Here is a 10,699-nt window from a genome sequence, read left to right on the forward strand (position 1 = left end):
GATAGATAACCATAGAAGTAATAGAAGAGAACATAGGTGGATTATTCCCCTACCTCAGTATTGGGAAAGGTTTTTAAGCTCTATTCAAAATCTAGAAGCAGGGAGGCCTGAGTGGCTCAGTCTGTTAAGCCGCTGCCTTTGGCTCAGGTCATGAACCCAGCGTCCTGAAGTCAAGTCCTGCATCAGGCTCCTTGCTCAGCAGGGAGCCTTCTTCTCTCTCTGCCTCTGCCTGCTTGCCCACTCACTCACTCTCTCTCTCTGACAAATAAATAAAATCTCAAGATCTAGAGGCAATAAATAAATTGAAAGTTTGACTACAAAAAAATATAATTATTTGCATGTAAAGAGTACCTCTAACAAATTAAAGGACAGTTGAAGGTTTTGCATGTAAGGAGCTTGGATACTACCACTCTGTCCTAACAAGTAAAAAGCTGAACAGGCTGAAAAATCAACTCTTGAATTCTTAAGAGAAGTGAGGACAGAAGGCAAACCCCCAAAATGGACAGGCAGTCAGGTGAATACAAGGAGTTACAGCTTACTGGAACAGAGACTCTTAAGATTTAGTTTCTTAACAAGGCCTGCCCTCAGGAGAAACTAGTTAACCAGAGGCTATCTTGCTGGGGTGTTATGAGAGACTAACCAATCTGGGAAAAGGAAAATACTCACTCCAGTCTACTCTAGTCAGCCTTTCCCTAAAGGGGAGGGGGAAAAAAAAAAACAACTCTGAAAAATACTTGTGAAGTTCACAGTCCAGAGGTTATAGTCTCACTAAAAGTTTGGGACCTAAGCATAGCACTATAGAATGCCTTCCCTTCCTGCACACTTTTCCATACAATACTAAAGGACTACTTATAGTAGTTCTTTAATTCAGTACATTGTGTCCAGCTATCAAGAAAACATTACAGGGGCACTTGGGTGGCTCAGTTGGTTAAGCATCACCTTCCGCACAAGTTGTGATCTCAGGATCCTGGGATCGAGCCCCGTGTCTGGCTCCCTCCTCATCAGGGAGTCAATTCTCTCTCTCCCTCTGCCCCTCTTCCTGCTCATGTGTGTGTCCTCTTCTATCTCTTTCTCAAATAAATAAAATCTTTTAAAAAAATTACAAGGTATATCAAAATGCAAAAAGTACAACTTGGAGAGAAAGAGCAAGCCTCAGAACCGTCATGGCAGGGATGCTGGAATTAAAGGACTATGGAAAATCTAAAACCAGATGGGAATTTAAAACAACCATGATTAAAATGCTAAGGGCTCTAATGGAAAGTAGACAGCATGCAAAAACAGATGGCACTATAAGAGAGGGAAGTTTGAGAAAGAACCAAAAAGAACTGCTAGAGATTAAAAACAAAACAAAACAACAACAACAAAAAACACTGAAAGAGAAATGAAGAATACCTCTAATGGGCTTATAAATAGACTGGACATGGCTGAGGAAAGAATCTCTGAGCTTAAGGATATCTTTATAGGAATCTTCAAACTGAAAGCCAAGAAAACAAAGACTGTAAAGAGATAAAACAGAATATTCAAGGTCCTGTGGGACAACTACAACTACAAATGTTCATGTAATGAGAATACCAGGAGGAGAAGGAGGAGGGAAAGAAACAGATGAAATATTTGAAACGATAATGAATTTCTCCATTAATGTTAGACATCAAACCACAGATCCAGGAATCTCAGAGATCACCAAACAATAAACGTAATAATAACAGTATAGTAATAATAATAATAAAAGCTACAGTTAGGAATATTATATTCAAACTACAGAAAATCAAAGGTAAGGAAAAATCCTGAAAGAAGCTACAGGGAGAAAAAGAACCTTACCTACAGAGGAACCAAGATAAGAATTATAGCAGACTTTTCCTCAGAAACCATACAAACTTCAAGAAGAGAGTGTAATGATTATTAAAATATTGAGAGAAAAACTCCCACCAACCTAGAATTCTGAACTCTGTGAAATTATCCCTTGAAAGCGCTTATACAGAAGTGAAAAGAATGAGAGCAATGATACACAACTGATGAGAGGGAAGAATTAGGATTATTTTATTATTATTCATACTATAATAAAATATTATATTATATATTATATTATAATACAATTACTCATACTATAAGTATTCATACAACCTGGGAAGTGGTATGGTGTTCTTTGAAAATGGACTTTGACAAACTGTAAATGTATATTGCACACTCTAGGATAACCACCAAAAAGAGTAAAAAAAAAAAAAAAGAAGTATAAATGATATATAAGAAAGGTGAAACATGAATGATATAAAATGCTCAAAACCACAAAAGGCAGAAAAGGAAATGGAAGACAAAAATGGAAACAAAGAACAAGAGTAACAAAAAGAAAACCAACAAATATGGCCAATAATCCAAGTGTATCAATAGTCACTTTGAATGTCAGCAATTTAAATGCACCAGTTCTAAGGGATTATAAATGGATCAAAAATAGGACACAACTGTATTTGTCTACAAAAAATTTGCTCTAAATATAAAGGCAAATATAGACTCAAAGTGAATGGTTGGAGAAAAACATATTCCTGATTTTATAACTGCACAATGGTTACGTAGAATGCTAATACTTGAGACATTGGGTGAAGAGCATAGGTCCTATCTTGTAGTATTTTTGCAACCTTTCTTATGAGATTATTTCAAATTAAAATTGGGTGATAGAAAATTAATAAAACAAATTAAAAGGTATCTTCATGATATGAAAAAAATCTCTTTAAAATGCTGCTTTTTAGAATTTATTAAATTGTGCTAACATTCATTAAGGGTTCAATTCTAAAGTATTCTCTTAATTCCTAAATGTTATAATATAGAAGATACAACACTGCAGTTTCAAGCACTTATATCTGCAAATAAAAAAATTTAAATGAATTTTTGAAACCATGTATTCAGTTAACTATCAAGTTGAGAACAAGAATATATATATATATTATATATGTTCAGAAAAAAAACTGAGGAACTTGTAAAATTTGGAAAAAGAATTTTTATCTTCTAAGAGTATCCAGGTAAAAATTAAAGAGTTATGTGGTATAAATGTTTCAAAAGCAGGGGTTTTCTTTTGGACAGAAAATAATATTTTATAAAATATTTAAATGACAGTCTAAACACTACTTAGGCTGTTTCAAAGGCTGTTTTCAATTGAACATAGTTGTTCAAATGGTCCCAATTCAAAAAAATTGCAGCTAAAATGAGCCAATTTAGGTCTGACAAATATTGTTTTCAACCCTAGACATGTGTTAAAGTTGTTGATTTTAACAGCAGAAAGCCAAATTGATGCAATTACTTGGTCACTGTAACTACTTAAAAGAAAACAAAACAAAAACCTAGAGGTATATTTGCTAAGAGACCATCTTTGAAAAGCCTACCAAACTACAGATTTCCCTTTACATCTGGTATGATATTTGGATGCCGTTTTAACAGGCAGTTATTTGAGAATTTTTTTAGATTATGAGGTATAAAGTTGTTCTGAATGACTTGGCCTATAATTAGAATTTATAAGCTCTGTCTTGACTTCTTTTTTGCAACACAAATTTATTTGCAGACACAGTGTACTATAATAACACCTAGTCGTTGGCTCCATCTTTCTTCTGCTCCTTTCTTTAATTACAGATATAGTTATAATTACAGGTGAATATTGGAAACTTAACATGTAGTGGTTTTATTTATCCTATTTATCCTTTTATTTATCCTATTTATCCTTTATTTATTTATCCATAGTCCTAAAGGTGAATATTCCCTGTTACTTTTCTTTCTCTCCTCCTTTGTGCTTCAACTATTACTGCTTTAAGTATTTAATACTAGGTTTTAGACCTGGTATGTTTAGAACTTAAACACTGTCTTTAACTAATGACCTCACTTTCTCCTGCCCTTTGGAGTAGGCATTTCCACTTGTATTCTGTCTTTGCTCTTAGGTTCTGTGCAAAGGACTCTGGCCTGAATTCATTTTATTGGCTATTTTAGATTGTTTTCAGGTTGCATACATACAGTCTTAAACTGGCTCCTTGTAGTCCAAGATGGTCTGCCTGTGCCATGAAGGGAATATTCTGACCAGTGGCATGATTATAGAACCGCCTGGTTAGTACTTTCTAGAGCATGAATATTAATTTGGAGAAAAATGAATCTTCGTTGCATTATGAGCCTCTTCACTAGGACAGCCTGACTGCGTAACCAGTTTAAAGGAATAGCCTCAGCACTGCCTGCCCTATCTGCCCTCACAAAGCTACAGGCTCTATAAAAGCTAGAGTTGCAAGGCAGGGCGCCTGGGTGGCTCAGTGGGTTAAGCCGCTGCCTTCGGCTCAGGTCATGATCTCAGAGTCCTGGGATCGAGTGCCACATCAGGTTCTCTGCTCAGTGGAGATCCTGCTTCCCTCTCTCTCTCTCTGTCTGCCTCTCCATCTACTTATGATCTCTCTCTGTCAAATAAATAAATAAAATCTTTAAAAAAAAAAAAAAAAGAGTTGCAAGGCAGAAGATAGGAGGCCCAGAATTCCAAATGTGAAATTTCCTCAGCTAGACCTTCTGCGGTAGAGTGCCATTGCTGCAATGATATACTATCAGTGCAAGCGACTCCAGACCTCCTTTCAAAACTAATGAATTGCATGGGAGAATCCGTATCCCATTTAAGTTGTCTTTAGATCAGCAAATCTGTATTCCTGGGATTCTTCTGGGCTGAAAGAGGAACCACAAGACATGATAACAGAGATTCATTCAGGCTGGCCTAAGAAATTCCAACTGAAATATTCACAATATTAAAAAAAAAATTGCTCTGGATGCTTGTCAAAAATGTTAAGACTCCATTCAAACTACTGCAATGTGGGTCAACTACATTGAAACAAAAGGGAGGTGAGTTCAGAAGCTCTGGCATGAGCTGCTGGGAGAGTGCTGGAGGACCCTAAGGAGGGGGCTTGTCAATGTGATTAGGCCCCAGGGTTTGTCCACCAGTGCTTATCATTGAGCTCCTAACTTTGTCCCAGGGACTTGGAGATAAGGGCACTAACCTTATAGATGTTTACATTTCTGGGAGAAGATTTACATCTCAAAGGCACAGAAGAATTTAGACTTGCAAATTTGCCAAGTAAACAGAAGTCAAGGGCCTATAGGTCAAAAGAAAGTGTCTAAACTTAAGTCCGGCTGAGAGGATCATTAAGGCCATCTTGGTCAACAGGTGAGAGGAGCTCCAGGGAACCATGAAAGTACTCAGGAGAGAAGTTTTAAACCACTGGCACACCCATAGAGTGAGAAGAGAGTACGGTGTACCAGTCAATTAAGAACTTCTTGCCCCCTTCGGTCTTTAGTAGGAATTGATGTTTTAACTGTTTTTAACCAATTCTGCAGAGTCAAGTGGAGAAGGCTTCGAGGTAGAAGTGGAAAATCATGCCAGGTACTGAGCTTGTGGGTCAAACCTAAAGTGATGCTCAATATTCCCTCTTTCTGTCTAGTCCTCATCTATCCTTCCCACTTACATATTTTCAGGTTGTATCTCACCCCTTCATTTTTCTAGCCATCTTACTTGCCCTGGAAGTCATCCAGCATCTCTCCCTCCCTTAGTCCACTCCATTGAAAACAGGAGACACGATTTGAATTTATTATTTATTAGGGAATAAATGCATAGTATGAGTGCAATGAATAATGAAGATATACTTAAAAACTAAAGATAAGATATCATAATGTTAAGAACTCAAGTTTCTGCAAAGAAAGATTGAAGACTGGTTACTGCTGGAATGGTTGGAGCCGTTGGTGGCTTTCAATTCAACATCACATGCTAGAGCAATAGCGGCAAGCAGAACATATGTTTGGTCCTCTGGCTATTCGTGGTTTATCCTTCTTTTTCCTATATCCAGGGAAAAGCACTGGCTATCAGGAAAGCCTAATGATGCCTAATACCAAATGAAGATGGTCTGGCTTGTCCAGTAGTATCAGCATATTGAAGGAGAAGGTTATTGATTTTTGATTTAGTTCCTTTCTAAAGAAACAAAAGCCAACTCTGCACCAAACACAAGGACAGCTTTCCAAAGATCCTCTTCCTTGGCCCCCTCAAAAACCATTATTCTTACTTTATGGGTAAGAAAACTAGAATTTCACAAGATAAATATCATGTCCAATGCAAATGCTATAGTTGGACCTGAACCCAATAAGACTATTGCAGAACACCAATATTAACCACATTGATATCCTGAGTCAGATGCTGTTATGAAAAAAAATTGCACTGTACAGTTGTTTAAAATGGCAAGAAAGATTTTATTCAAAACTATTGCAGTAGGGGGTTCAGACTATTGCAATGCAAGAGAGAGAATGAACTCAACTTTGAATACAATTGGGACAAGTTGAGCTGTATACCAATGGGTAATGTGAGGCAGTGGATAGAAAATTACTAAGTGGAACTTAGTTAGATATCAAGGGTGAGAGAAAGAGGAAGTTGATTAGACATCAAGGGTGAAGGAAAAGGAGTTAGAATGGATATCAAGGGTGGGGATTCTTGTTTAACTTGTTTAGCAGGATTCTTTGTTAAAACTGAGATCAGCTGCCCTATAACCCAGCAATTGCACTACTGGGTATTTACCCCCAAAATACAAATGTAATGATATGAAGAGGCACGTGCACCCCAATGTTTATAGCAGCAATGTCCACAATAGCCAAACTATGGAAAGAACCTAGATGTCCATCAACTGATGAATGGATAAAGAAGATGTGGTATATAGATACAATGGAATATTATGCAGCCATCAAAAAATGAAATTTTGCCATTTGCAACCACATGGATGGAACTAGAGAGTGTTATGCTGAGGAAAATAAGTCAATCAGAGAAAGACAATTATCATATGATCTCACTGATATGAGGAATTTGAGAAATAAGACAGAGGATCATAGGGGAAGGGAGAGAAAAATGAAAGGAGAAGAAACCAGAGAGGAAGACAAACCGTAAGAGACTCTTCATCTCAGGAAACAGAGAATTGCTGGAGTGGAGGGGGTGGGAAGGATAGGGTGGCTGGGTGATGGACACTGGGGAGGGTATGTGCTATGGTGAGTTCTGTGAATTGTGTAAGACTGGTGAATCACAGACCTGTCCCCCTGAAACAAGTAATACCTTATAAGTTAATTAAAGTAAACAAACAAACAAACAAAACCCAACTGAGTTCAGTAGCCCAAGGTGAGAAGTAGGGGTGAGGGGAGGACTCAGGAGCCTGGCTAGATTTTGGTCAAAGACAGAGTCCTTGTCAATGCAGTAGTGAATTAAACAGCTGAAGATATTAGAGCTTAGAATGTGGAAAAAAATGTATATAAAATTATTTTTGAAGTCATTTTGGACAGAAATTTGGCTAATTTGTACATTCTGGTTTATGATGATAGGCTTTGGAAAACTCTTGGGCCTCATTTCCCAGTGGCCTTGCCCTGATTAAATTACTATGATTTACAAGAAACAATAACATGCCAATATATATTGTGATATGGAGGAGGGAAAAAAAGAGGAATAACATGGAAATGTTTCACATTTTTTATTGTGTTTCAATGTCTGTTTCTTTCATATAGGTTACATGGGAGCAAATTTTGCCTCCCCAAGATATGCCTTTTTGTATATTGTTTTCCTTAAGTGGTTGATTTTTTTTAAAGTTTATTTACTTATTTTTTTAAAGTAGTCTCTATACCCAAAATGAGGTTCCAACTCACAACCCTAAGATCAAGAGTCACATATTCTTCTAACTGAGCCAGCCAGGTACCCCTTAGACTGGTTATTTTTAAGAAAACTGCAGACACAAGAGAAGCTCTGGAAACTAAGTAGAAGTTACCCTTTTGTAAGAGACATTTAAAAGTATAAGGGAAACCTCCATTTGTTAAGAGTATCTCCCTCAGTACCGGGGAGATGGGGATGACTCTTAACTTAAATCTCTAGGAACTATTATCAATGGAGAAGGCATGCACTTAAATCTGGTAGCAACCTTGCCCTTGTTCACTGTGCTTTTTCTGGTAACGTCCCACAACGGACTCCCCACTCCCAACATCTCCTTTAGCTGGAGATGGCACTTAAGGTGATATCTTTGACCATTTTGAGGAGTTACTCAGTTTTCCAGGACCTCTGCGATGTGTACAGAAGCATGTCCTTAAACTGATTTTCTCTTGTTAATCTGTCTCATGTCAATTTGATTCTTAGAGCCAGCTAGAAGAACTCTAAAGGGAAGATAAAAATTTTTTTCCTCCTCAGCAAGGTACAAACCCCATTATCCAGATTTTTTGAGTCTATCTCATATTTTCATTCTCCCTCCTTCTCATCCAACTTGATCTTTCTCTTTTTATGCTGTCTTCATTTCCAAATAGAGAAAAAAAAAGGAGACTTATTTTTTCTTTTTATATCTAGAGTCCTAGTTTCAATTTTATTCTATTTTTTTCATAATTTTTAGGTTTTTTAAAATGTTAAGTTAGTTACTTTCCTTCTTTAAAATGTGCTATAGCAAGAGAGAAACATACTCAACTATTTTAGGACATATGCAACTTTAAATTATCTGCGAAAGCCAGCTGAGTTCTAGAAACATTGGTATGCGAGAGCATGTACTCGAAACTATTTGGTTTCCAAAGGTCCTTCATAACATCCAATCCTGAAACAACAAACATCCTTTAGCTCTTGAAACTGGTTCAGGACAGAATAGAAAGAACAAGGCCTGCTGGTAAAAGCATTGGAGGTAAGCCGACCATTTGCTTAACAAAGCAAGGCTTTACCTCTCCAAAGGCTTTCATCTGAAAACTGGGTTTGGAACCAAGTAGAAACAAACCCGCTCCAGTGGGATTCATCACTTCCTGGTTTCAGACGGTTACAAAGAATGGACTCTTTTGTGTTTTCCTGCTATTCACATTTTTAGTCAAATCCGAAACTCGAGGTGTGCTTAAATAATGATGGCTGGTACACATTTCTTTTTCTTCAACTGGGGATTCAGATTCTTATTTTCCCAGAGCAAGGTGAAACTGCTTTTCAACTCAGCGCACTAAAAGCTGATGCAAAATAATATGAAAGGTACAGTCCTTCATAATGAGAAAGATAATTGGAAACAGACAGTCTGTGCTGCCCCCTCTAACTGCCCTGCATTTTTTTTTCTTCACTTTTGTAAGCTGTGGGTTTCCTTCTGAGAAGAGTGGGTAAAAAGGGGAGCTCCTTAGCTGTACAGATATTGCTAAAATCAGACATTTGTTTCCAACATGCTGCTCAGAAAGCTATTTGTTCCCCATACTCCCATTTTTGTGTAATTAATGAGAACTGCATTATTTACATCTGTGTACACTAGAAGTTTGAACACAGTGCTAATCGACAGAACAGACACAGTTTCATCTCTGATGCCTTTTAAGAGTGGTCTCTTTTGAAACAGAAATAAAAATACAAAATAAAACCAAAGCCAAACCGCAGGCAAGTACTGTTTTTGCCTCCCAACGTGCCTAACTGTAAAACTCCATTCACTGGCTGATCTGATGTACCTTTTGATGAGGGAACAGAGGCAAGCTGAGGACAAAGCAGAAGCTGACACCCTGCACCCCCCCCCCCCCCCCCCCGTTTCCTGGATGGGACATGTGTGACATTCTTCCAGGAATCTCCCAACTATCTTAGCCTTGCTAGAGGGGAAAACCTTGAGGATGGCAAGACCTCTGGTATCTGATATCCTGTAGGTCCTCTTTAGCATATTAAAGTTCTTTTGAAACCTCCATTTTTCCTTACCTCCCCCAACCCCATGATATATAACCTGCCACCCCTCACAAGCCCAGGGCAGCAGCTCTTTCTGCCCACGGGTCCTGTCCCCGTGCTTTAATAAATCACTATTTTGCACCAAAGACGTCTCAAGAATTCTTTCTTGGTCGTCGGCTCCGGACTCCATGCCACTGAACCTCACCTATACTCTAAAACTTAATCACTTTCAACAAATCCTGGATGTTATGACCACAAGTGCACGCTGTTTGCACTCAGAAGTGGGTCTGGTCAACTTGAAGACAAGGATAAGAAACTAAAAGCAAGGAACCACTAATGTTTGGGGCTAGCTCATGCCAGAACACTTTCAAAGACCACCAAATTCCAGTGTGAGAGCACAAAGGGACAATATTCTATCTTGGAGTAAAGATGATTAAGGACACCTAAACCCCTGTTTAAGTTTATTGGGACTTACATTGACCAAGGAACACCTGTAGACATAGAAAAAGAGGCTTTTTTTTTTTTTTTTACTAATAAAACCATGATACAACAATTTTATAGAAGAAATCTGTTTCTATTTGACAAGGCCTTTTATGACAAAGCTGAAAACCGCGCTGACTTCTCCAAGGTTTTATTTTATTCTTTTGTTTGGAACCTATTCTCTTTATTTTGCTTGACTCTGTGTGGGTTTCCATGCATTCCGTTAAGACAGTCACCTCTCCCTGCCGTGAAGGAGCGGCCTTACCTTTCCACCCTGGCCTACCTTTTGGATGTCCCTTCAAACCTCGGTGATTGTCCCAGCAACTAATTTTCTCTTTAATGGCCCCCAGTGGTTAAGGGTGTGTTAACACCGGTCGGGGACCGGAAGGGGTTGATCTCAGTGTGCGAATATATACAAAAATATATACGGTCAGAGCCCCAACGGCCACCAGTGCTAGGTGATCTGCAGGGGCCGCCTGGGCTGGGGCTGCTAGAGTCCGGGCTCCAGACCAGCGTGTTCCCTGTGGAGATACCAGCGAGCCGCAGCGACGC

The sequence above is a fragment of the Lutra lutra genome, chromosome 11, assembly GCF_902655055.1.
Source record: "Lutra lutra chromosome 11, mLutLut1.2, whole genome shotgun sequence".
Lineage (NCBI taxonomy): Eukaryota > Metazoa > Chordata > Mammalia > Carnivora > Mustelidae > Lutra > Lutra lutra.